General features: G+C 50.0%; 1 protein-coding gene across 1 annotated transcript in view; it reads right to left on the bottom strand.

Annotated features, from left to right (window-relative positions):
- The window catches only part of DSCAM (DS cell adhesion molecule), a 540559-nt gene that overhangs the window by 158311 nt on the left and 355713 nt on the right, over window positions 1–26535 (bottom strand). The window lies entirely within an intron of this gene.

The following is a 26535-nucleotide window of genomic DNA, read 5'->3' as shown; positions in this document are numbered from 1 at the left end:
TACGTTTTAGAATGTACTTAGATAAGTTGTGAACATAATACGGAGAATTTCTCATATACCCCACACCCAGGTTCCCCTATCATATAAAATCTCACATCGAAAGAATGAATATTGACACATGGTCAACTAAAATCCATAATTATTCCAATTTCCTTAGCTTTGACCTAATCCACCTCTTCTGTTCCAAGGATACCACATCACCTTCAGTCATCATGTCTCCCTGGGGTCCTCTTGGCTGTGACGTTTTCTCAGATTTCCCTGGTTTTTGATGACTGACAGTTTTAAAGAGAGCCAGTCAGGTATGTTGTAGGATGTCCCTCAAGTGATATTTGCCTAACGTTTTTCTTATCAGACTGAGATTATGAGTTTGTTTCAGGGGAGGATGAGAGAGGAAAGGCACCATTCTCCTCGCATGCTGTCAAGGGGCCATGCCATGAACATGACTCATCACCGGTGAGGTTGACCTTGGTCACCTGGTTCAGGTTGTGAGGGTCAGGTTTCCCACTGGATGGGACGCGACGTTTCTCTGAACCCCTCCTTTTCTCTGTTGTACACTTTGGAGGAAGTTACTAGGCTTGGCTCACACTTCCATAGTGTGAGTCGTGCAACACCTCTTTGAGGTGGTGTGTCAACATAAATTATTTGAATTATTTTGCCAGAGAAGTTTGTTTATTGTTGTTATTTATGGATTGAATCATGCATTAATAGAAGTATGGACTACAGACCTTTACTTTATCCTTTGGATTATAATCCAGTATCACTTTTTTTATTCTGCTGCTCAGATCGGTCCAGATTTGGCCGCCGAGAGCCTTTCCAGTTGGCCCCTGCGTCTCTCTGACACATCGCCATCACCTGCTTGCCCGTTCCTCTTCCTTCTCTCCCTCCCTTTGCCCCTTCCTCCCTTTGCTGGTTCACGACGGCACATGTTTACAGACCGGAATCCCACCTCTTCGTGCTGGTAGATAGATCTATACCCTGACCGTGAGTCACATGAAGCCATGCATTTTGTACTCAGCTACCGGATTATGTTTGCTACTGAGACCCCAAGGACAGGAGGACTGTGGAAAGAATATGATGGAGCCAAAAATGAATTTGTTGAATCAAATCAAGCAGTTTAGCGCCCTGAGGCTCTGGGAGTAGCCAGAGTCGGGGAAGGGGCAGTGTGTGACTCTAGGCAGCCTGGAGTGTGACAGACTCCATTTGAAGAGTTATGATGCAGCCACCACAGAACACGGTGGGACTGAATTTCAAGGACACCAGTCACTGTAGCCACAAAGGGCTTCCCTGGTTATCAAGGAACCTCAATCCACTGAGAAGATACCCCTGAAGATGCTGAGGAAGCCCCCACCCCCCAAGTGTTTACATGTCCTTTTTCCTCAGCAGGTAAGTGCCTTCTAGCTACAGAAAGTTATAATTCAGTACAGAAATGCGTTAGAAAACAAAATCCAAATCTTACTACTTCAATGATAAGTTTGTGCAGTTTAAATGTTTATGAGATACATAAGTGTTTCACATCAGATCCGTCATTCTTAAGATATAATTGAGTATGATTTAGGCAGGGGATGCTAGGTGGGACTCTTACTCAGGTTAGACATAAGACTGTAACATTTAAGAAATTCTAAGAATAACTAAATTTACTTGTACGTTTAATCGATCTGATTTATGAAAGTTATCTGTTTTCCTAGAAAGCTTGTCAGCCAGATCATTGGAGTACTTATAAACAAAATCAAATATATTTAATTTTATAAATATAGTTTAACTTGCCAAGATGGAAAAGGAACTAAATTTATCGATGGGACTAAATATTAATCAAAAATCCCTTAAAAGAACTTGTTCAAATTTGCTAGATACATATATAGAATAATAAAATTTGTGAGTTGAATTAAAAGTTACAGGACAATAGAGGGGCTTTTGCATTTATAACTTTAATAAATAGCTCTATTGATTTTTAAAACCAAGCGATATTTAAAATAATGTTTTTTCTTCACTCAAAAGTAGCTGAGATTCCAAGAAACTTAAACAAATACACTTACGTTTGAAGAAAAAAAATTAAGGTTATTTAAAATTCAGCCACTGAGGCCATGCCCATCAAATTTTTGCTGACCATGTTTTTCTTGGCCCTATGTGCACAGGCGCACGCATGCACGCACGCATACCTACGGAACGTGGCACACGTGGGACCGCATCAAACACGCCGTTTCTTTCATCGTAGACGTTCCCGCCCCATCCCCCGTTTCTCGCTCCCTCTGTCCGTGTGAACGCACGCTCCCTCACCCCTGGGTGAGGAGGCTTAGAGGCAGACTCTGTCAGAGCCTCGTGTACGTCCTTTCATATTTTTCTCTGTGACCGTATGATCCCCCCCGACACGTACACACACGTGCACGCATGCGCACGGCGAATAGGTTTTTGGTCACCGTTTATTTGACGAAGGAGAAGTTGCTGCACGTTCTTCTCTGCTTACTGCTTTTCTCGTACAGCGATAACTCGTAGCAGTGACAAGTAGCCTGCCGTGGCTCAGATTCCCTGTGTCATGGCTACGTGGCGTCCTTGCGCATTAAGGCGCCTCCGGGCTGTGTCAACACCTGATGCCTCAGGCGAGGGCCACACATGCCTCCCTGCCCCATGTTGGCCACTATGTGACCCACTGCAATCGCCAGGGCTGCTTAGCTCTTCACACCTCAAATCTCGGTTCCCAGACTAAACAAGGCTGCGTCCCTTCTTACCTGCGAAGGCCAGGTAAGGCTTTGAACCTGTGCAGCCCTGATGTCCAGTCCGGCCTACAGTCTGGAACAGCTCTGGGCCAATTGCTCAATATCTCTGAGCCACAGGGTCGTTCTCTGTAAGATGCAGAGGCCGACTGACGAACGGACAAATAGGACGGGGCCGGCAGAGTTTGCTGAGCCCGGCTCTCAGCCAACAGTTCGCAGATGAAGCCATTACTATGTTCTTCCCTCCTTGGTAATGCTGATGCGAGATGTGGCTGATATCTGAACATTTATGAAGTCGGTCAGATGAAAAGCCCTCTGGCTCCCGTAAGTCCCGTCTCCTGTGGCCTTAGCACTTCCGTTTCCTGCTTCCCCTCCGTGCCTCACTGTTCTGGGATGTTCTTGACCCACTTCACGGAGTCGCTCGTCTCTCACCTTTCTGTGATCTCATGGTCCCTGTCATGACCTCCTGGAGCATTTCAAACATTCGGTGGGCGATGATTTGGGTGTGTGTGTATTTTTCTTTCTTTACACGTGATAGCACCTCACATTCCTGGGACGCTGGGTGCTTCTCCTAAGGCACGATGGTGAGTAAGACATGCAGCCATGAAGCCCAGGACTGAGGCAGGACATGAGCCCCAGCGCTGGTCTAGCCTGGACGTCAATCTCGTCCTCTCTCAAACAAGAGGCTTCGATTTGTCAAACTCTTAGTCCCCTTCCAGCTCCAAACCTTCATGTGCACATTGGGGATATCGTGACTTGGTTGTCGCAAGACTGCGATGATAGTAAACCTCGTAAATAAAATCTTCTGTGAAACTAGCCTTTTCAGAAATGCAATAGTGTCAAGGGTAATTTGCTTGCCGACGTAGCTGAAGAATCTACCACAGACCACACACAAGAGACTCAAATCAGCAGAGTGCGCGTGGCAGTGGTGACCCGTGACAGTGGTGACCCGTGACTACCAAGCCATCCGCCTTCAGACCCCTGAAGCAGCAGGATGTGGCTTGGGGCTGACGATGGCCACAGAAGGAAGCCATGGATGCAACCCCAGACAGTGGGTGGCCTCACGTCAGCCTTATGCTCCATGGTCACTTTCTGTAAGAACTGCCGCAAAGAAATATATTTTATTTATGAAGTAGGACACCACAAGAGAGAAAAATGTCGAGTTTGCAAAACTACGAAGTTATTTAGTTTCCATTATATTTAACCTGAAGAATGTTACATAAATGACGATGATCAAGACTATACTTAGCTCTGTGTAAGGCTCTTCCTGATCCTTTTAATCATCTGCCCTTAGCGAGAAAGCTCAGTCAATGGGTGGGAAACAGGTGGGTCCGTTTGGAGGGAAGAAAGCACACCCCCGAAGGCCAAACCCTGCCTCCCATTCAAATCTCACCTGCTCGTTCCCTAGGGCCACCTCGTTCATCACCTTTTCAAATATATCCATTAGCAAACAGATTCAGCCTCGCTCTTATCAACGAGGCAGCCTCCAAGTTACTGCTGACGCATCACGCCTGCGAGTCTTTAGGAAAAAAATCAGATCCATTTAGGAAAAAAGTCAGATCCATTTACACCGCATGAGAGGCCAAAAAATCAGATCCATTTACACCGTACTAAGAGGCCATCATCATTATCTAAAGAGCTCTCATCAGTGGGACTAAGGTAAAAAAAGCTCACTGTTACAAGGGTCATTTTTCCATTATTCAAAAAAAGGTAGTTTTGCTGAAATGGAAGTTACCGCCGCCCCGGCTGACGGGGTGCGGCGGGGTGCGGTGTGGTTTTGTCACCGGGCACTAACGGCATCGAGAGTGGAGACGCCGCCGCTGGAAGCAACCGTCCTGCGCTTGGCATAATCCGCGCATCTCCATACGAACGACTGGCTTCTTCCTACGCAGCCGCATGGTCTACAAGAGAATTCTGCGTCTCGAACGCGGCCGCCCGTGGATGCTGCTGCTTCCTTCCTGGAAACGGCTTCCTGAGCCCGGGCGCTGGCTCAGTGGAGACTCGGTCACCAGCGGATGCGTAAATCACGCAGGACGTGCCCCCCAAGGACCCCCTCAGAGGGGCATCTGTGCTTCCGTTGTCTTCTCAATGTGTCACAGGGTCACTCGGCCCCTGGCTTGCTGGTCCCTTCCTATTCCGATGAGTCTCCGTGGGTGGGGACTACTTCGTCATTCTACATTTTCACAAAACGTCCAGTCTCTGTAGGGTGCTGTGTCGGTGGGACAAATGTGTGGAGTGAGAACCTTTCAGTCGCCTTTGGCTAAAGGAATGAAATGCTCAGCCCCCTGGGGACGCAGCACAGGTTAGGAGCCCTGGGAGTCGGGACGTGTCTCCTGGCTCTGCTTCCCGCGCGTCCGGAGGTCTGAGGTAAGTTCTCCGAGTCTCAGTTTCCTCATCTCTGAAATGGGGTTGATCATACTATGATGCCACAGTGTCGGAATAATGATTCAACAACATCGGTAAGGAACTTGGGAGAATGACTGGAACACAGTAAGTACTAAATAAGTGTCTGCCGAATCTCACTCAGATAACTGAATCGCAGATGCCCCATCCGATTTCTGAGAGGAGGCCATGGCTGCCGGTGTCGCGGGGCTGGGAGTGGGGAGAGCCGGATGGGACACCACGGGACGTCTTTATCATGTCACTGCCATTGAACTTCTTGCAACTGGACCACTGCCCTCCAAGTCTGACAGCTCCTGGAGCACAGGTGCCCTTGTGCCCATTGCCCACCCTCAGAACTGGCGTGTCATCAGTCAGGGTTTGCTGGAAAAATTTCCGCAAAAACGCTAAGGGGTCGTACTAGTTTTCCACCAGTGCTGTGACAAGTTACCTCAAACATAGTGACTTAAAACAGGGCGAATATATTCTCCTACCGCTCCGGAGGTCAGGAGCCTAGAATCCAGAAGTCGGCGGGCTTGAGCTCTTTCCGGAGGCTCCAGGAAAGAACCTGCTTGCCTCTTCCTTGCCTTCCCCAGGTGCTAGGGGTACCTGCCTTCCTCGACGCGGGGCCCCTTCCTCCGTCTCAAAGCCACCACTCCAGCCTCTGATTCCATTGCCACATATTTTTTTGGCTTTGGCCTTCTTACTTTTCTCTCATAAAGTCCCCATGACGACACCCGGGTAATCCAGGACAATCTCTCCATACCAAGATCCTTAATTTAATCACAGATGTAAAGTCCTGTTGCCGTGCAAGGTGGCACATTCACAGGGTCTGTGGCTTAGGATGTGAACATCCTTGGAGAGATCATGACTCTGTCTGAAACGGACGTTTGGGAAGTTTGAGAGCAAAATCAATTCGGATGTGGGCTACTTGGGAGTAAAGGATGGAAAGATGATGCCATAAAGGTAGGCATGAGTCAGTCGAGTGTACAAACAGGAAGAACACCAGTTCTCGGTGTGTCTTCTGGTGAAGATCAAGACGGTTACAAGCAGCGAGGTTTCACCTGAAGCCAAAATGACACTGAGAGCCAAGGGCCAGAGCTTCTTCTCTGGGGACAGAAGGAATTTAAGGATTGCAGGTGATAAAGGAAGTAAGTCAAACTAGCAAGAAGTGACAGCGACCTCAAGGTCCGACAGAGAAGCCAGATGCCAATAAAAAGGGAGAAACTGGGAACAATGCCCAGGAGATGCTGGCGACCGACAGAGCAGTATATTCCAGGGTCCCGTGAGCTCGCGTAGCCTGTGCATGACAGTGGCCCCTGTAGCCCCTGGGTAGCTTGCACTGCAGTGACATAATTTGGTCCGCTGAATGCATTTCATACGCTGTAAATGTGACCGACCCTCCAGCACGACTCCTCGCCGTGGCGAAACTAGACAGCGAGGGAAAAGAAGCAGGGTCGTTGGAGCGTGGGGGTGGGAGCTGCTTCGCCAGCTCCGTTTCTGTTCCGTCGTAATTCGTGAGAATCAGCTGTGAGGACTTGCGAGACCAGGACAGATTTTTTCCCTTCAGGAACGGAGGGCTTTGGGCACTTGATAGCATGGCTGTCACGGGGCCGCCTTCAACAACCGGGGCTGGAAACCCCACGTCGCCTCCTGTCAGCTGAGTGACTTTGGGAAAGTCGCACCCGCTGCCTGAGACCTGGTTTCACAGGTGCTCCACACGAAACGAGGCCGATTATACAATTTTTGTGGTTTTTTAAAAATAATTGTTGTGAGGATCGAGTGCCATAAGTTTATGTAAAGAATCTCATCTTGGAGATCCTTCGGGAAGTGGCGGTGGCTCCCTTCTTGCGTTTTTGGTGTCCGTTTGGTCCGGGTGACCCCGTCGACCTTAGTGGCTTATGGCTGGGGGCCTCTCGCTACCGCCATCTTTCTAGGGTCTGACCGTCCCCCACTCAGAAACTACCAGGGGTGGATCTGATGCCGGAATTTCCCAGAAGCCACCGGGAGTGGTGCGGGCCCTTCCGCTGGGACAAATGGCACCTCTGTGCGGAGGAGAACAACACGCACCCCTGCCATCTGCCTGGCAACTGTCACAGTACCCGGACCAATGACAATGACCACGGTCTGAACAGCAGGAGATGCACAAACGTTTTCACAGCCTCATGCTGTGGCCCTGAAGAAATATGAGAATTTAAAAAAGACTCAACTGTTTGAAATCCATATTTAGCTTTGTTTCACGATATATCGAAAAGGAAAAAAAAAGTGTCCAGAGCTTTAAAAAGAACAGATTGCATCATGTCTTTGCTCAAATGTCAGAAAACATGGATGTTTAAAAATGGAAGCGCCCCAAAGAATCAGGCAGGGAGCCCCCGAGGGTGGATACAGGAGGCTCCAGCCCGGAGCCTGAGCCCACAGGCCTGGAGGGTGGAGCGGGACTCCACGTCGGCCCCCGGCATGGCAGGACAGACATGGACAGAAGACCTGCACGTTGGGCCTCGAGAGCCACCTGCTGAAGTGGTAAGCCACGCCCCAGCCCCTTGGTCTAGAACCGGGTCAGTAGGAGGGCTGGACGGCTTTTGGGGACATCGGGCCTAACAGGCAAGTGTTTAAGCCCCAAACTCCACCTCGCAGCTGGTGTGAGCATGACACAGGTAGGGCTGGCCTCATGGAGGGACAAGGATAAAGGTAATGAAGCCTCCAAGTAGGATGCTTGTCTCTTCTCTCATTCATTCCACATGATGCTTTCATGGCAGCAGGAAGAAAACAATAGCTAATTCCTGCGTTGCGTAAACAATGACATCAAGTCAGAGCCCTCCTCTGCCCTGCCTAAGCTACGTCTAACCACTGGCTTTGCACGGTCTGAATGAAATCCTGCTCTTCCTTTTGGTGGCAGATTCTAGAGGCGACAGTACACTACCTGGGGTGGGGGGTGAATTAAAAGCCTTTCCATAATTTTCTAGACCCTTACTACCTTCAAGTGGGAGACTGACTGTGCCCTGAATCTCTGACAGTGACATAAGCCCCCATCTGAGGTGACTCATCCACTTTTCTCGACTGAGAGGCAGTGGCTATACCTCTCTGAAAAAGAGCGGATTCTAATACGCTCATCGCATGTGTCACTCACTGTCTAACTGAACAATCTGTTACCGCCGCCCCCGCCCCATGAACAACTTCAGAGGTGAAGAGCAGGTACGTGTCCAGAGTGGACCCAGGTGGTCACAATGGCATCTCCTGATCTTCCCGCCTCACAAAGGTCTGTTTCTAAGGTTTTTCCTGCACAGAAGAATATGCAACATTTCAAGATGTCAAAACCCTCAATACATTAGATGCAAGAAGATGATTTGGGCCCTGGCAAAGGAGGGATAAATTGGGTTTTGGGTTTTTTCTCAGTGAGAAGAAATAACAACAGTAAATACAGAAAATGGAGTTGTTGGCATCACGCGTTTCTCAGGAAGAGAAGACAATGACGCCGAACTCGAGTCCACAGCGACGCTGCCGTAGATGACAAGATGGAGAAGTGCTATTTTGGAGACCCACCTTCTTAAATATGTGTTAGTCACCTTGTGTGCAGGATGAAATCAGCAAAAAGCAAGGAGGCACCTTAGGGCCACCTTAAAAGTTTTTAACGGAAATAAATTCCATAGGAGGAGAAACAAAATGTAATGCTTTTTCCAGCCTCTGGCGGATTATATTATTTAGTATAGGTAGTCGTCCCATGCTGGGAAGAAGTGATTTCAATGAGCACAGGTGCCTAGAACCCTACAGGAAACTTCCAGAGGTGCTTGACTTAGGACAGACGAGGTCTGATATGGCTGCTTCTCTCAACAGTGCCACAGGTCACTGGAACGCTAACTTAACCCAGCCTCTGAAGGAGTCCAAAAGCTGGTCACTGCAAATGGAGAAAGACTTAGAAATTCGAGACTTTTCAATAGTGACCTTGCACGCTCTTATACTAGCTATTTTTTAAAGTGTGTTTAGTACTTGTCGATTTTAGGGGGTTCACTTGCAGGGGCACCTCCCTTTGAGACTCCCACTTATACTTCCACGAGGTCCCTGAAGAAACAGTGGACCAGAAGGGCAACACCGCTGCTCACCTCCCACGCCATGTGCCATGGAGCGAACGCTGGTGCCCTACCCCAGTTCACATGTTGAAGCCTTAACCCCATGGGACTGTATTTGGAGTAAAGGTTAAATGAGGTCATAAAGGTGGGGCTCTAAACTGACAAGTCTGGTGGTCTTATAAGAAGAGAAAAATCTCTCTCTCTCTCTCCCCCAACCTCCCATGTGCATGCACCACAAAAAGGCCACGTGAAGACAAAGCGAATGAGGTCATAAAGGTGGGGCTCTAAACTGACAAGGCTGGTGGTCTTAATAAGAAGAGAAAAATCTCTCTCTCTCTCTCTCTCTCTCAACCTCCCATGTGCATGCACCACAAAAAGGCCATGTGAAGACAAAGCAAGAAACAGCCATCTGCACACCAGGAAGGAAGGTCTCGCCAGGAACTGAATTGGCTGGCACCTTGACCTTGAACCTCCACCCTCCAGAACTATGAGAAATAAACGTCTCTGGTTTAAGTCACTAGTCTATGGTATCTTGTTATGGCGGCCTGCGCAGACGAAGATGTCATTGCAGCTCAGACTCTACTGGGCCCACAAACCACAGAACACGAAGCTGGACCCAAGGAGAACCTGCAGATCCTAGTGACACGCTGTGGGTTCCCAGACCCCACTTCAAGCAGTGCTTACCTACACGATTATATGAGGGAGCCATCAGGATTAAGACGCTACTGAGCAGATGACAGCAAGCCATCTGCATAGCTTATCCCACAGGGACCTCCCCTCAGCAAAGGCCTTTATCTCTAGCCCTTCTCACCCCAGGAGATGTTAGTGTCCTATGAAGGTTAATTTTATGTGTCCACTTGACTCATAGTATTAAACACTGCCCAGATTAAGCGTTGTTCCTGGGTGTGTCTGTGAGGTGTTTCTGAATGAGAAAGACATTGAAGCAGTGGACCGAGTAAATTAGACTGTCCTCACAGTGTGGGGGCAGCACCCAACTCACGGAGGGCCTGGCCGGAGCAGAAAGGTGGGGGAGGAGGGGCCCCCCCGGACTGGAATCACATGCACCACTGACTTTCCTGGGTCTCCACCTTGCAGGTGTCAGATCTTGGGACTTCTCAGCCTCCGTAATCACGTGAGCCGCTTCCTCATAATAAATGTCTTCATTTCTTTCTATCTATCTATCTATCTATCTATCTATCTATCTATCTATCTATCTATCTATCATCTATCTTCATATATATGGGTTCTAAGTACATATATATATAATACATATGTAATTATATCAATATAATATATATAGACATCTTTGCCACAAGCATTTTTGCTGCAAACATTTTCACCATGTAACTAATTGGCTGCAAGACAATTTTGCAGTAAAAAAAGATTAAAAACTGGTTGACAACACAAAACAAAACTATTTTTATGTTTGTTTGGTTTCACTTTTCTACTGACAAAGTTCTCACGGTTACTCCCATTTTTAGCTCGTACCTAACCCTCAGCCAGCCCTCCTGTGCTCTGTACAGAGATGAGTCGACATGGCAGGCTTAAAACAGTGAGCGTCTCCTTCAGATGATAATGATTCTCCCCGTTGGTTGCTTATTTGAAACCCACTACAGGGGAGGGGAAAGCGAGGCCGAGGGCCCTCTGGAAGGGCACAGAGTAGAACCCACATGTCCCCTAGAATAAAGGCAAGCACTTAGGTGCAACCCACAAAACAAAATCGGTTGTTTGCGCAGAGTTGCCATGAATCCGCACACGTTTAAAACGTATTCAAATGGTTTAGATTCTGCAATAGACTTTTTAATTTTGTTATGTCCTTTCTAATTTCCCTGTTTCATTTTTCATGATTTTATGGCCAATTAGTTATGCGACAAAAATGCTGGCCACAAAGACATCTACAGCAAAGATGCTTATGGTGAAAATACTGAACATCATACCTACATTACATCTATACCTATATCCACATCTGTACCCATATCTATTTCTAGCTCTCTCTCTCTATCTCTATCTCTAAATCCATCTCTATCTCTATCTAATCTATCCATCTCTATTTCTATTCATCTCCTCTTGGGTCTGCATCTCTGGAGAACCCTAATATAACTCCCAACTGTTAATACAGGTGATCGCCTTACTAACGATCATTTGGTGCTGAAGCCTCAGCATTACTTGTGACTGCTTCTTCTTTGTAACAACGAGGAGGGCAGTGCATGCCCAGGGCCTGGCCCCAGGCTGGATGTGCCCCCCTACAGGTGCTACCTGCTCTCTCTCTTCTCTTCCTATCTGTCACCGTCAGTCTTACTGACTCTCCTCCTGACAGCACTTGCCCCATCCTTGCCCCCAACTCCCACTCTACCTGTGGTTAGCAGGCGTTTATCACCTCGTGTCTGGACTACTGCGACAGCCTCCTCCCTGGCTTTTTGTCTCCACCTCCATTCCACTCACTCCACCTATTCTAATCCATCTCGCGTATGGATAGACATGAACTACTGTTCTGTAAACTCTGCTCCGATTATATTTCCTCTGCTCTCAAGAGCATTCAACATCTTGCATAAGTTGCCGTAAATTACCCATGTTCCTTCTCCAGCTAAAATGTCTTCTGTTTTCCAGCCTCTAGATTTTGTTCGGGCTGTTCCCAGCGTCAGGAATTCCTCCTCCTTATCTGCTTATCACAACTGCATAGTTCTTGATTTGCAGCTCCCATGTCACCTCCTCTAGGAAGCATCCTTTGGTTGCCTCATGTGAAAATATTGGCTTCCTCCTCTAAACTCCCCTAACAAAGTGCCAGCATGATATGCCTGACATATCATGCATATGCACTTGTGACACACATGTCACAATTCCCCTTTTCACAAGGTCCTGGTGGCTCCCCCAATAGATATGAGCTCTTCGAGTGCAGAGGCAACAGGATTTAGCATGTCTTGCACATGTTAAATGACTATTCAATGGACTCCTGGGGGAATGAGTGAATGAATGGATGGATGGTCAAAATAATCAAGTAAACAAAAGGCATATTTTAGGCTCTGTGAGGGTCATGAATGTGTTTGCCACATGCTTTGAGTCCTGCACATTCTGAGTGCCTGGGAGATTTGCTTTTTCTGGATAGGGCCATGTGACTAGCTATGGCCAATGAGACGCGAGCCCAAGAACAGGGCCATGTGAATAGCTGTAGCCAATGAGATGCAAGCACACATGACACGTGTAGCTTTGAGACTGGACCATCTACTTGTTAGGATGAAACCATCTAGAACATACCTTCCCACTGACATTGTGACAGGCAACTTTGAGGTGGCACCTGAGCCAACAGTCTGGGAGCCTGAGAGCCTCCCACTGCAATGAGCGGCCCCTACCTGCCCCACTGCAGGCACTGTGAGTGAGGAGTTAAGAACTCTTTGTGTTAAACTGTTGAAAAGCGGGGGTTGCTTGTTACCATGCACAACGTCTGTGTCCTGACCGGCCCTCTGGGACCCTCCTTCTCACTGCTCAGCTCTTCCAGCCATAACCATGTGCCTCTCCCGCCAGCCTCTTCCTTGGTGGCGAAGCTTTATCATGCATCTTAGCTTAGTAACCCTGACTCCCCTGTGTCTGAGGCTTTGCTTCCTATTTTCTGTTTACGACTAATGACCCCTGGGCACCACGGCTCACAGCGGGGCTGTCCGCCCAAGCCTGGGGTCGCCCTGTGTTCGCGTGTGCTGTGACTAATGTCTCCGTGACACAGAAGCTTGGGAGGCAAGGTCTTCCTGCAAGAGTCTTGGTACACCTCCCAGGTTAGATACAGAAAACAGACAGATCATAGAAAAAAAAAAGAGAGAAAAAACAGTGGGTTTTTTTTTTTTTTCCCAGAGGGAACAACTACATCTTCGGGGAGGAGATCAGGGGGGTGAACACTGAGTTGGTTCGTTTTGCTTTGGGAAAGGGACCTGGGACTCATGGCGCAGAATCTGTTCTTTACTGTACTTTTTTAAATGAGTGAAAGGAAGTAAAGAAGGAAACGGGCATTTTTAACAAGGTCAGCTAGTTTCACATATGTTCCCTGTGAACAGTCAACATCATTTTCAGGGCTCAATGTAAACAAAAATGTGGAGCCCCTGGCTCACACATTTTTAAGAATTTCCAGACGGACAGCGGCAGCAGAGCGTTAATTCAAGCCTGGGCCTCTCTGAGCGCTAGAACCAGTGTGACTGCACGGGTTTGTCCCCACGGAGCCAACCTTGCTGTGACACGAAAGCTTCCCCGAATCCTTCCCCGAATATGCTTCGCTCTTGCATACCTTACGTCGTAGTCCCTGCCTGTGGAGAGGACGGGGCCACGGCAGGCGGGTGAGACCTGGAGGAGAAGGAACGACGCAAAGACGGAGAGAAATTCTCTCTCGAAAAGTCTCCATGACTTGTCATCCATTAATTTCCCCCGTGTCGCAGAGCGGGCCCGCAGTGACAGCCATCCACATGGGCAGCAGAGGAGGGACGTCTGGGGTCCCCTTGCATTTCCCATCTGTGATGCTCATTCCAGCCCCGTCATGGGAAGCAGGAAATAAAGGCTCCTCTAAGCCCAGATGGATTCTCCTTCTCACATTTACCCAGCACGCGGAAGAGGCCATTTCTCAACCGGCTTGCCATATGGCAACTGACCATTCTCCAGCAGTGGTGTAATGTCCCACACTTTTTATCACGCGGGCTCCAGCTGACAGCTATTGAAATCCACATTGTGCTGCCATGGACTGTTCTCTGTTTAATCATAGTCGAAGACCCCAGGCCAGGCCTGTTTTGCATTTTGTTTTTCTCCGAAGCAGATTTAAGAGGTCTCAGAGATAAATTCCTATTTATCTTCGAGGAATGGGGTGGATGGAGGAAAGATGCCTAAGGTGATCTCCGCTGAAGCTAGGTAAGCTGGAGCTGGACGCAGGAGCGCGGCTCAGGTGGGGTCAGGGGTCGGGGAGGTGAGGCAGAGAAGCCACAAGGAAACAGATGTGCCTCATTTTTCTCCAGCAGCCAGGGTTGGGGGGACGAAAGCAGTGTTTTAAGAAGCAGGAAAGCTCAGTGCTGTCAAGGTTTGTGCACGGAAGTGCCTGAAATTCAGTCCTGGAATTCAGTTGACAAGGTGAGTTCATTTCCACCAACTGCCATGGGCTCGACCTCAGGGAGCACCCGACCAGGCGTTACGGATCCAGAGGGAGGAGAAAGAGGGGTGCTCCTGGGTCCCATCGACGACCTGAACCCCCTCCCTTCCGCCTGCAGCAACGGGCTCCGTGTTGTTCTGGGGACAGCGGAGTGGCCGTGGAGTGGCTGGCAGAGCAAATCAGCAAAAGGGTCGCTCCAGCGACTTTCAGAGCGATTTATCAGCGCTCGCGCCTCTGGCTGCTGCCGCCTGTCGCGGTAATGACACATGATGGGTGATTAAAGTGCACACGTCCTTAAATCGAAGCTGTGCTGATGGCCGGGAGAGGCAGCACACAGCCCTGGGAGCTTACTCCGAGTGGGGGGACTTCATTAGGACGAAAAGGGGCCTGGGATTCTAACGAGAGCAAGTCCTTGCGTCTGGGAACCTTCCCATGTCTGCAGGAGTGACTGACCTCAGCCCTTCCCGAGGCAGGAGGAAAAGAGAAGGCTGGGGCGTGGCCCAATCCGCCACAGCTTGCTGGTGTTAGCATGGCCTTGGAACCCGCCGCCTGTACCTCTTCTGCAGGTGGCAGCCCCTGGGGACTTGCAGCAGGCAGGGACATCTTACCTGGCCCTGGAGCAGAGTCTGCCTCTGTCTTTCTCTCTCCTTTTTGGGGTTGGTGCTGGCATAGAGGGTCAAGCTCCTCTCTCCTTTCCCTTGGTCCCAGGAGTCAACAGTGAGGGCAGACATTGTCCCTGAGCCCCTCTGAGTGGGGAAAGTACATGTCCAGCTGGCTGTGGGCTCTTACGCTTCTCATCATCCTGAAACTGCACAGACCAAGGACACGTTCATGCCGACCCGGCCAGGAGAAGTGGCAGAGAAGGAAAAGTTTTCCAGCTGGGGTGAGATCCAGTTCTCTGGTCCTTAAGGATTTGTCAGGAAGCATGTCCAGAGGGTCTGCACGTACCCACAAGGGTCCCACGTCACTTCCCACAAGCCCACGAGGCAGGACGTGGCCAGAAAGGGGGCCGCAGTGGAACCGGGCTGTGGGGCGGGTGGTCGTGTCCTGCTCAGGACACGGGGCAGTGATCGCTAACGCAGGGGAAAAGCAATCACCGCGGTGAAGGCTCTAGAAAGCAGGACCAGAGAAAAGGGTAGAAGTGATGGTGTGTACCCCGGAAGAGCAGAGGTGTGTCTCAGCTCCTAACTTCCTGCTGTGGCAGGACCCCCGAGACTCTGGATTTTTAATGCCTAGACCAAGAGTCCGAGGCCAACTGGGACAGCTGGCACCTGGATGTGGCCTTGGGTCCAGCTTTAAGCTGACTCAAGAGTCAGGCCTGGTGGAGCTACGGTCTCCGTGTCGACCTCTAGGCCCCAGCACACCTTGACAGATTCTGCTCACAGTGACCTTGACTTCACGACGTGTGATTTAAATGAGACTGCACGTGTACTTGGCCAGGCCCTGCATTCCAGGGGTTGGGCAGGCAGAGCACTCTAGAAAAGGCTGGGCAGCCATGGGCCCTGTTGTGAGCTTAACCTGAGCAGCATCTGGGAACCCCAACATTCTTGCTGTGGCCTGTGATATTGCTGAGAAATTCCTAGGAGGGTGAGGAGTTTGGTGTTTTAAGGAAAAGTCAGGGGCGTGACTTAGGGAAAGGGAGATGGCCATTGCGTTTCGGGGTGTCGGGGGGCAGGGGTGAAAGATACAGAGAGGGTAGGTATGTGCTGCTCCATGGTGAGCTGGAAATACAGATTTTAAGTTAGCTTAATGCATTTCCTGCAGTTCGTTTCATAATTGTTTTAAAATTCCACGGTCACCATGGCTGTATGTGACAGATGGCCGCTGATGTAGAGCAAAACGCAGGCATTTCACATTTCTTCCAGAAAAATCAATGTAGAATTTCTGGATCCCCAGACGGCCTCACCGTGGCCTCCTTTTACCCCTGTTGCTAATCAGTGAAAGGGTCACAGTGAAGTTTCAGTAACAGCTCCGTGCTGGCTGCTGGGCTGTGCCGGGTCCGACCAACGTCCCAACCTCCTGCTAACGAGAACATTTGAAGGATTACTGACACGCGCTGTCCTTGGAGGCCACCGGAAGCAACGAAGTGCTGCTTCCGTGACGGGCTACACCGGCACATCCGGGACTTGACTCATAGATGGCAGAGGGGGCCAGGTCGGAGCGTGTCACCCGCTCCAGCGTCTCCAAGGCCGCCTGCTTCCTGGCACCCTTCCCTGCTTCCCAGGCCAGTTCTAGGGACGGCCGAGACCACGGCCATTAACTCGGCCTCCATCCTGTGACATCCTCGAAGGCGGCGCCGGGCCTCCTGCGCATCTCTGGGTTCCCACGTCCTCCCTCTGCGGCGTGCTGCCATGCTCTGCCACCAAAGACCCACGGCGCAGGAAGCTACGCTGCTGATGTGGCTTGGAGATTACGAGGGACCAGAAGCAAAACCGGCCACCACAGACAGGGCTACGTAGACACGGGGCTGGCCACGTGATAGAGAGTGTGGACCCCGGAAAAGCACGTGGCAGCAGCACACTGAATGACGGGAAACTCAGAGTGGGTTATTCAGGGGTAAGCCCAGATGTTCCCAGCCACGGGAAAATGTGTGAGCGCATTGAATCAGAGAGAATCACCAGACCACAGGAGATGCCCCAACACGCTAGGAACTTTTTGGTGGGCAGGGATGTTTCCCATCATTCCTGATGCCTCCTGCCACATGGGGTCACCCCTTATGTCACCCCACTGCCTCCCTCCTTTTAACCGAGGGGAGAAGGAGTGACTTACATTTGAGAGTGAGTCTGCAAGGGGGGACCAGGCGCATGTCACTCTGTACTTTCCTCTACTTTTGGGGGAGCTGGCAGTCCCTAAGGAGCACGGGGCTTGTGGCGGGCAGCTCCTATCATGGCCCCTGGTGGTCCTGCTGCTGGTGCTCATGTCACCGGGGACGTCTTCCTCCCGAGTGTGAGCCCTGTGACTCTGACCAACAACCCGACTCAAGACAGGACAGTGGCCCAGGACAGTGACTTCACTGAGGAGCGACCACGCTCTCCAGCGAGTGGGAGGGTCAAATGTCACGGTTTACAGCAGACGGGCCATCACGATGTGAGGGAGCGAGAAGCGAGCTCTGTCACCGGCCTGGGAAGTTGTCACGGTGGATTCGAAAGAGGCTAGATAAAGGCCGGGAGGCACGAAAACGCACACTGATGCATGATGCTTCCCTCACCGTCCATCACGCCCGGACTTTTCAATAATTCCCGTGCACGTGACATGTGCAAGCAACCATGGTAAGTGTATTGGCGTAGTAGGGTCACAAGTTCTCTAATCACTAAAAGCCTATGTCATCTCTACCCCCGAGGGGTTTGAGGTGCACACACAGGATCAAGGGGACCGGCTGATGGGTCAGGGGTAGAACCAGGCCTGCAGGCCCAGCTCAAGACAACTCTGAAGGGCCACTTGGCCTCGGGGGTCTCGGCAGGGTCAGCTGAGGTCCTGCTTTCGCCGGCGCCCCAAGTCCCCTCTGCCCCTCTTACTCCCTGCTCTCCTTCCTACATGCTAATCTCCAGTCTCCCCCCAAACAGCTGCCGGCACCCCTGCCCCGCAACCAGGCTCTGTTTCCCCTGCGTGCTGTGCCGGCCTAGGACGCCCCCTGCGTTTCTCGGCTCTCCGCTGAAACCCCGCTTCCTCAGGGTCTCCTCACGTACTTTGCATGTGACATTTGCCAAATGCCACCACAGCATTTAGTGAAGTCCTTTCACGGCACTATCCCTGTTTTCAATGACACGTTTACTCGTCTGGTTACATAACCAGCGCCAGGCTGCACGCTCTCTGCGGGCAAAGACCCTGCTCGATTCACCGCTGGTCTCTGGAGCCAAAAATAAAAGCAGGCAGAGGGCGTTTTCAATGCAGAAGTATGGAATGAACAGGCTATGGAGGAGATAATTCAAATGTTTTCACTCCGTTTTCCTTTACGACCATTTCCTTGGTCAACCAGGGAACACCTGCTGTGCGTGATGCAGCTCTGCCACTCTGCACTGTGGCCTGCGATGGCGTCAGAAAGATGTGTCGCAGGCATGCGGCCTCTTCTGCAATGAGGCTCTGAGGGCCTTGAAGGTAGGGCCATTCTTGGTCTTAGCCCATAGCTGGTGTCACAGGCAGAATCATGGCGTCCCAAAGCTGCCCATGCTCCGATCGCTGGCACGCGAATCTATTACCTTACATGGCACGGGTCGTCTGCAGCTGGAATGCAGGCCGCTCACCAGCTGCCCTTAGACGAGCAAGATTATTCTGATGATCTGGGTGGTTCCAGTGGGAGCACGTGGGCTCTGGCCCTGGACATGGGGGGAAGCGGAAGAGGCGGGAGACACGGGGCCGAGATGCTCGGAGAGAAGCCAGAGGCTTGATGCGTGAGAAGAACTCAGCCCTCACCTGCTAGTTCTGCGATGTATGTGATCATACGCGAGAAAGAGGCTTCTGGAAGCCGAGGGCGACCCAGGACAGCAGCGAGGACCTCGGTTCTAGAGCCACATGGGACAGAATGCTGCCATCGAGCTGGATGAGCCGGAAGTGGATTGTCCTCTGGGACCTCGGGTGGCACAGCAGCCCTGCGGACCCTGGGACTCTGGCTCCGAGAGGGGCAAAGGAGGGAACCCAGCCAGGGCCCCCCAACTTCTCAACTGCAGAATTCTCAACTCTACCTCCTCAATAATGTTCTTGTTTTTGTTAATTTAGCTATCCTAATAGGTGTGAAGTGGTATCTTGTTGTAGTTTTAATTTCTATTTCCCTGATCACTAGTGAGGTTCATGGGTAAGAGAGAGCAGGACAAAAAAAATTCCTTGAAAGAATAATGGTTGAAAACCTCTCAGCTTCGAAGAAAGGTTATCAGTTTACAGACCCAAGAATCCCCTCAACCCAAATCAACGTAAATCCGAAACAAAAACAAACAAACAGAAAAACGCATCGCAGCCAAACTCTGAAACTCCAAGAGAAAGAGGAAATCTTAGCAGTGGCGAGACAAAAATGACTCCGTGGGTGCAGGGACCCCGAGCTGACACTGATTCCAGAAGCTGGTAAAGTCACCCTGGAATGCAGGTCAGGGGCTCGGTGCATGTCGGTGCCGGTCCGGTTTACAGTGTACCTGATGGATCTTCAGATCCACCCACGATTGTTTCCTCTGTTCCAGAATGTGTAGCTGAAACAGACACTCAGGACCGACAGGAATCCCACATGACTCAAGCTGTCGCGTGGGGCCACTGTGGGAGGAAAGCTGAGCGAAGCCACGAGAACCATCTCCCCCTACCCACGCAGTGCACCGGTAAGCTGCTCAGGTGTCGCATTGTGATGTCATGCACCCGGAACTAATAGGATATTGTCTGTCAACTGTAATGAACATATTAAAACACACAGACACACACAGACACACACACACACTCACACACACAGGAACCCCAAAACAAAGCCCTGTTCCTGGAGGAATTGCTAAGATTATTCCCTGGGGAAACGGGGTGGGGGTTGGCGGACGGGGTAGAGACAGAGCTGCTCACTGGCCAGGGTCCCATAAAGGAGTCTGGGGCTCCAACAGCTCAGCGTGGTGTCTGGAGGGATCTCTCTGGGTTTCTGAAGGTGGCCCCTCCAACCACAGGGCATGAGAAGCAGAATCAGAGCGACCACATGGGACCCCGAGGCAGAAGTAACTCTCCCAGTGCCCCCTTGGCCACTGCAGGAGCCTGCGTTCTTGGTCACCTCTCCTGTCCCCCTTCTTTCTCCCATAAGTCAGACCTCAGGCGGAAATATGCTTGCTAATGTCAGCGTCAGACGAGACGAGATTTTAGAAGTAATTGTAGCCATAGCTGTTATCATGTTTTCCTGCTCATAACCCTCCTAAGGCATCTCATCGTAGTTATAGAGAAGTCCAAAGTCTGACTGAGGATCTGACCCTCCACCTCCTTCCATTCGTTGACCCCGAGCACAGTGGCCTCCTCGCTGCTCCTCAGACACACCTGCCACCCGTGTCAGGCCCTTGCACGCACCGTGCCCTCTGCCTGGGATGCGCGCCCCAAGCCCGTACACACCTCGTATTCTGAACTCATTCCTTCTCCGCCGGGCAGTATGCCACATGCCCATCTGCATGGCACTGTCCCCATAAAACCTGCGCTCTGTGATGGCAAACCAATGCTCCGTCTCCGCCACTGACTATGCAGTGTCTAGAACAGCCCTTGACACTGGGGACACTCAGTGGACGCTGCTGAGTGAACAAATGGCCAGATCTGACTAGGGACAGCCAGAAGACCAAAAGGGAAGTTCTGTGGGCAGCTAAGCAGTGACTCCACGGCCAGGGCCCAGATGGGAATGCAGGCATCTCGGTGCATGCCAGCATGAAGGGCGACAGCTAACTGGGGACTCTCAGCACTAACGCCACCCTTCACAAAGGCTGCGGGAGAGAAAGGGTTTTAAATCAACCGAGAGACCTTGAAATAGCTCAGATTACCCCAAACTGGCAAAAATAACTTTCCAGCTGCTGGGCAGGGAGCCTCCACGCAGAAGACGGGGGACAAGAAGCAAGGAAGAGGAAAAATACACTTTCTTTCCCTCGGAAGAGTACCTGCCGCTATGACACTTAAAACCACTGTTTCTATGATTCATTCTCCCTCCGCCAGTCCTGGCTCCCTGCTCTGGGCCATCAGATGCGACCGAGGCGTGCGTGTTGCCCTTGATCCTCAAATGTCGTCCCCCCCACTGACCTTGCTGACCCCGCCCCAAAGCTTTCTGAGTTCCTGCAGTTCCTCAGCCCATACAAAAGCCCCCCACCTCTCAGGGGTCTGCGTTGGCCTGACTGGCTGGCGGGAACAGTATGGCTGAATGGAGCCCCATTAATGGCTGGTGATGCTGTCTCCTAATCTATTTAGTTTGGATGGCTCCAGTTGCAAATAAGAAAACCCAGACACGCTGGCCTGGACAGCGAAGGCAACCAAGGGATGGTCATCTCATCCGACTGCGAGGGTGCGGGGGTGGATTCCAGCTGCAGTACCGGGGTTTAAACTCCATTTTCCTGGGTTTCTTGACTCCACCCTCCTGTGGGTATTGATTTTATCTTCAGGATGATGCCAAAATGCCACGGAGCAAGGTGTCACCTCCACGTAGGGCCAAGGGTGAAAAGAGATGAGTATTTCCTACAGAGTATCCTATTAAGAATAAAAAAACCTTTTCTAGAAATATTGGCTAAAACCAGGTCACATGTCTGTCCTTCTATCAGTCATGTTCGCAGGGAACAGGCTGCCCTTGACTGCCTCAGACTGGAGTTCACACCCACTGGTTTAGACAGACGAGGAGTTACCTGCTGGAGCAGGTGGGCTGGCTCGTGGGGAGCCTCCCTCCGATGCAGATGCTGCAAAAGCTCTCCGTTATCACTGAGTGCGTGAGAGCTTTTTTTAGGGCTGCTGTGACAAGGACCACAAACTGGGTGGCTTGAAACAACAGAAATGTATTCTATCACAGTTTTGTAGGCCGGAAGTCTGAAATCAAAGTGTTGGTAGGGTCATGTTCTTTCTGAAGACTTTTGAGCAGTGGTCCCCAGCCTTTGTGGCACCAGAAACTGGTGCTCCTATGAGAATCTAATGCCTGATGATCTGAGGCGGTGATGCCGGCGCTGGAGAGAGGCTGCAGATAAAGATGAAGCTTCGCTCACTTGCCTGCTGCTCACCTCCTGCTGTGCGGCCCAGTTCCTAACAAGCCGTGGACTGGTACTGGTCTGCAGCCCAGGGGTTGCGGATCCCTGCTGTAGAGGTGGGGGGTCTTTCCTTATCTCTTCCAGCTTTCCTTGGCTTGTGGCAGCATCACTCCAAACTCTGTCTCTGTCTACACATAGCTGTATTCCCTGTGTATCTGTGTCAAAATTTTCCCCATTTATAAGGACACCATTCACACTGGATTAAGGGCTACCCAACTCCAGTAAAGCCTCATCTTTACTAATTTCATCTGCAAGCACACTATTTCCAAATAAAGTCACATTCTGGATACCGGGCACTAGAATTTCAGCATGTGAATTCTGGGGGCACACGATTCAACGCTTAGCACTGACAGAGGAGAACCGAAAGCGACGTCAGCAACAAATCGCAGCTGTGAGACTAGCCTTCCCACCGCATAAATTCCTTATTCGCCCCAAAGAGTCTTTAGCTGGTGGACTTCAAGGCTCATTTAAGAAGTGAGATGCAAATGTTTAGGTGGGTCCCTGACACTGCCCAGAAGGAGCCACCCTCGCCACCAGCCTCGCAGCCGTTGAGGGTCTTCTGCCTGCTGACAGTTGTCCCCTCCACTTTTCCAAGCTCCCTCCCATCCTCCGCCTATGCACACAGACATCCCCTCAGAGGCTGCAGACGAATTTGACAGTGGACTTCAGAGGGGAAGGGCGAGGGCTGTGAGCGTGTGCGTGCGTGTTGGATAAGGTGGAGTGGGGGCCGGTGGGATCTAAAGTTATGAAAATGTGCAGACGGGTGTTTTTGAATGAGGAGCACCTAGTGTGCCGTTACAGGCACCGATGCGTTTTGTTTGTGAGGGTCTTAAGCCGTCATCTTGGAATGATGATGATGATGATGATAACAAAGCGTGAACAAGCTCAACCTCGACCATAGCTGCCTTCCAGTTTGCACCTGCCACATGCTGGGCATTCTGCTAAGCGATCACATGATGGCCAATATATGTGCAGGACCTCTGTTGCCCTGGAGCCCGTGGGCTGGCTCTGGGAGCCGGGGGTGCTAATTACATTCCAAGAGTGACTGGCTGCAGGGAAGCGCCTGCTCCTGTCTGATAAGGGGTGCTCTTTCATACTGCATGTGGGGATCAGAAAGGACCCAGGCAGGGCGGCTGACAAAAGAGCTATTTGTGCGCCGTGGGCCACAGACCCATACAGAAATCAGTGTTCCTGGAAGCACACGAACTCAGACTAGCCAGTGGCAGGAAGCTGGGTGGGAGGAAGATACGGTTTTGGCTCCTGGGAGAGACAGTAGGAATGGCTCAAGCACTTGAGAGAGCCAGCAAATTTTGGAACTATTTTCTTACCCCAAGGACCATGTCCCCCAGATCCCAAATGGCCCCTGGCATAGAGGAAGGTGGCTTCTGCAGCCCCAGTGGGCTGGGGTGAGGGGTGCAGTGTTGTCACCAGAGACCAGATTTGCTTGAAAGCAGAAGCTAGTCCCTCTGTCTTTTCTGCTAAGGGTCTTTGACACTGATGTGTCGGATCCCTACTCCTGGGATCATTTTTGGTAAGAAATAAACTAGAATTGAGATAATAACGTACAGTCAGAAGAACAGCAAGAAGCCTGGAAGGATTTGCACTGATTATATTTTTATCTCATCGATCGCCTCACCTGGGCGTTCACTCCAACCCTGATTGCTTGACCACTTTGCCCACAGCACCCTCATGTCTGGGTCCAGAAAAAAGGGTGGGGCGGTATTCCCTGTTAATTCGCTCTGCTGCTGATGTAGAGGGTTTTGAAAGCATTGAAGTAATGGTAAGAAAAGATCCCAGACAGGAGCCTCAGACAACGCATGGTTTCCCGCATCCACAAGAGCCCCCCATGAGCCGCCAACAGCAGAACCTGTCCGCAGAGTGGACAAATGAAATCCAGCAGCAGCCACCCCAGGAGTCCAGGGTTCTCATCTGAGAAGCCGCCTTAATTTCCCGACATCACCAGATGAGGTAGGAAGATCCCCACTACTGAATTTAGAACTATCTCTAGCCCACTTTTTAAAAATGACTTCTAGCAAAGGGAGCACACTTAATTTTACTTAACGTACTGCAATTTCCTTTCTATCGACTTTTTTTTTTTCCTTCAGTTTGAAATCCCCAGACCGTTTACTGGTTATCTGCAATGCCCAGGGCTAGGAAGAGATACTGGCCATCAGAGTTCCCAGCAGCACCACTGCTTTGCATCGGCATCACGTGGAGGGTGAAAGTACCTCCCCGAGCATCTAGGAAGTCACCTTTCCTCTTCCCTCTCCCCGTCTGTGACCTTCTCATTTCCTTCTTCAGAACCACTTTCTGGAAGTGATTCTGTGCACAGCACTGGCCGTATTTATGTTTTCTCTTTCTCTCTAGCCAACAGGTCCACTTACTATGTGTACGCGTTGGAATACCTATGTAAAGTGCTTTCTATTTTACAATGTGATCGCACATACATTGTCCCACTTAATTTTCATGATAACCCTGTGAGGAAGGCACGAGTCTTCCTATTTTACAGGGTCAGAGAGGTAGAGCAGTTTGTCCTGAACCACATAGTAATTAAAAGTGGTGGAACCAGGAGGACCAGATTGCTTCGGGTACAGTCGAGGCTGTGTCACCATACCCTGGCCAGGTCACTATACTGCCTTTCCATTTGGTAGGTACTGCTTGAAGGTTGTTGAAATAGTGGTTACTACCCCAAAGTGGACTTGTCACCATGTTTATGTAACAAATTTGAACAACACTGAGATATTATTTAGCCTGTAGAAGATGGTAATCAACTATTTGGGGATAAAGGTGGGAATCTTTGTCCCTTTTTTAAGTGACTCTATGTAATGTTTTCCTCAATGTTTTCCAGGGGTGACATGTTTTGTTGTCATTCTTGTTCTGTTGTGTTTTGAATAGGTGGGTCTAGTTCGCTTGTGATGGTTTTTCTGTGTTTGTATAGAATGAGGTGTGTGTCTGTGTCTGTGTGTATGTGTACATGAGTGGGGATACATGTCATTTTCAGTGCCATTAAGAGATTAAAATAAAAAAACAATGGGCTGATGGTTCTTTTGCTTCTGCTATGACCTAGAAAGCATGTGGTGTGTGTGCTCTGTAAAGCATGAGTGTATGTGAATGTGTGTGTCTGCATTTTAATGCACCCCCCTTTATCTGTAGATAAAACAATAAACCATTAAAGAAATCGTGCCTGATGTGAGCCTGGTTAATGTCAGATAAGAAGAACCCAGAACCTTCCCTTGTGGTGCCAGGTATCATCCTGTCACCACTTATAGGGACATCAAATCTGCTTGGTCAGCTGCCAGAGGACAGCTCAGCAGCAGCCAGTGCTGGCTCTGCCCTCATCAGGCTCTGTGCTTTCTGTTTTCTTAGTGAAACAGTTGAAAAGCGATGGCGGATCGCCTGTTCCATGCGTGCCGCTGAATAGTCTGGTCCAACAAACACACAGAGAGCAAGTGACAATTATCCCCATGTTTGTTAGTTTTTTTTTTTTTAATGGTATCATTTCAGCAACAGATACATCCACTGTATATCCTTTGTCTTCATGCTTCTCTATCTCTTTTGTACATTATTTTTTATCATTCAGAACTTAAATATTATAATTTTAGAGGGTTAAAAATACCATACGCTTGAAGCTCAAGTAACTCATAAAGCCATTCGAGGGTTATTAAGAATTGGTGAAATTAACTGTCACATAAATGCACCACTCAACCAACAGTTCGTATGGTCTGAGACAGTCCAGACTTGCCCAACTCTAAGAAACACTCCTCTTTGACGTTCCTCACCCGAAACATTTCCCTCTCTGGTCCCTCCATGTCCCAGCAGTGTCCACACAGTTACTTCCTGCCTTGGGTCTTTCAGCTTCTTCCATCTGTTCCCTCTGCTCCCTCTCACTCGAGTGCCTGTCCCTATCCACAATTCTACCTTTTGAAATCCGCTGCATCCGTTAGGGATGTGCTCAAATGCCATGGGTTTTCATTCTGTAGTCACCGATTCCACAAATGTAAACCCTGCCTTGCCTGCACGCCTTCGGTGTCCCGACGCTAGTCCAGCATTCTGCTGGACAGGAATGGTACACGCCCATGGCTGATTGCCACACGAGAGAGAAAACTCATGAAGGGCAGGGGGCACCTTCTCTGGGGTCCTCCCCATCTCCACTACTAGCACCAAAGGTATGAAAAGAGATGTGAGGGAAATTCTTCATTTTCTGCATTTTTAAATTCTACTCATTTTAAAGATTTTTTTCCATGAAGCGTTTCTTAATCCCCTCAAGCTGACAGTTTTCTCATCCTTGGAAAGACACATATAGGGCCCATATTATTCTTTACCTTGCATTATAATTAGTAGGCTCTATATACTTCCTTGTTATCTCCTCTTTCATTCATGAGGGTAAAGTCCATGGTTGAATGTATTTACATCCTGACAAGGACCTTGTATATATTAGAATACCTGTCTATCTAGCTAGATCGATCTATCAATCTATCTATCTATCTATCTATCTATCTATCTATCTATCTATCCATCCATCCATCCATCCATCCATCCATCCATCCATCCATCCATAGAAT

This window comes from Pteropus alecto, unplaced genomic scaffold, assembly GCF_000325575.1.
Source record: "Pteropus alecto unplaced genomic scaffold, ASM32557v1 scaffold97, whole genome shotgun sequence".
NCBI classification, from domain to species: Eukaryota; Metazoa; Chordata; class Mammalia; order Chiroptera; family Pteropodidae; genus Pteropus; species Pteropus alecto.
The sequence above is the reverse complement of the archived record's forward strand: the minus strand, read 5'-3'. Positions and strand labels throughout refer to the sequence as shown.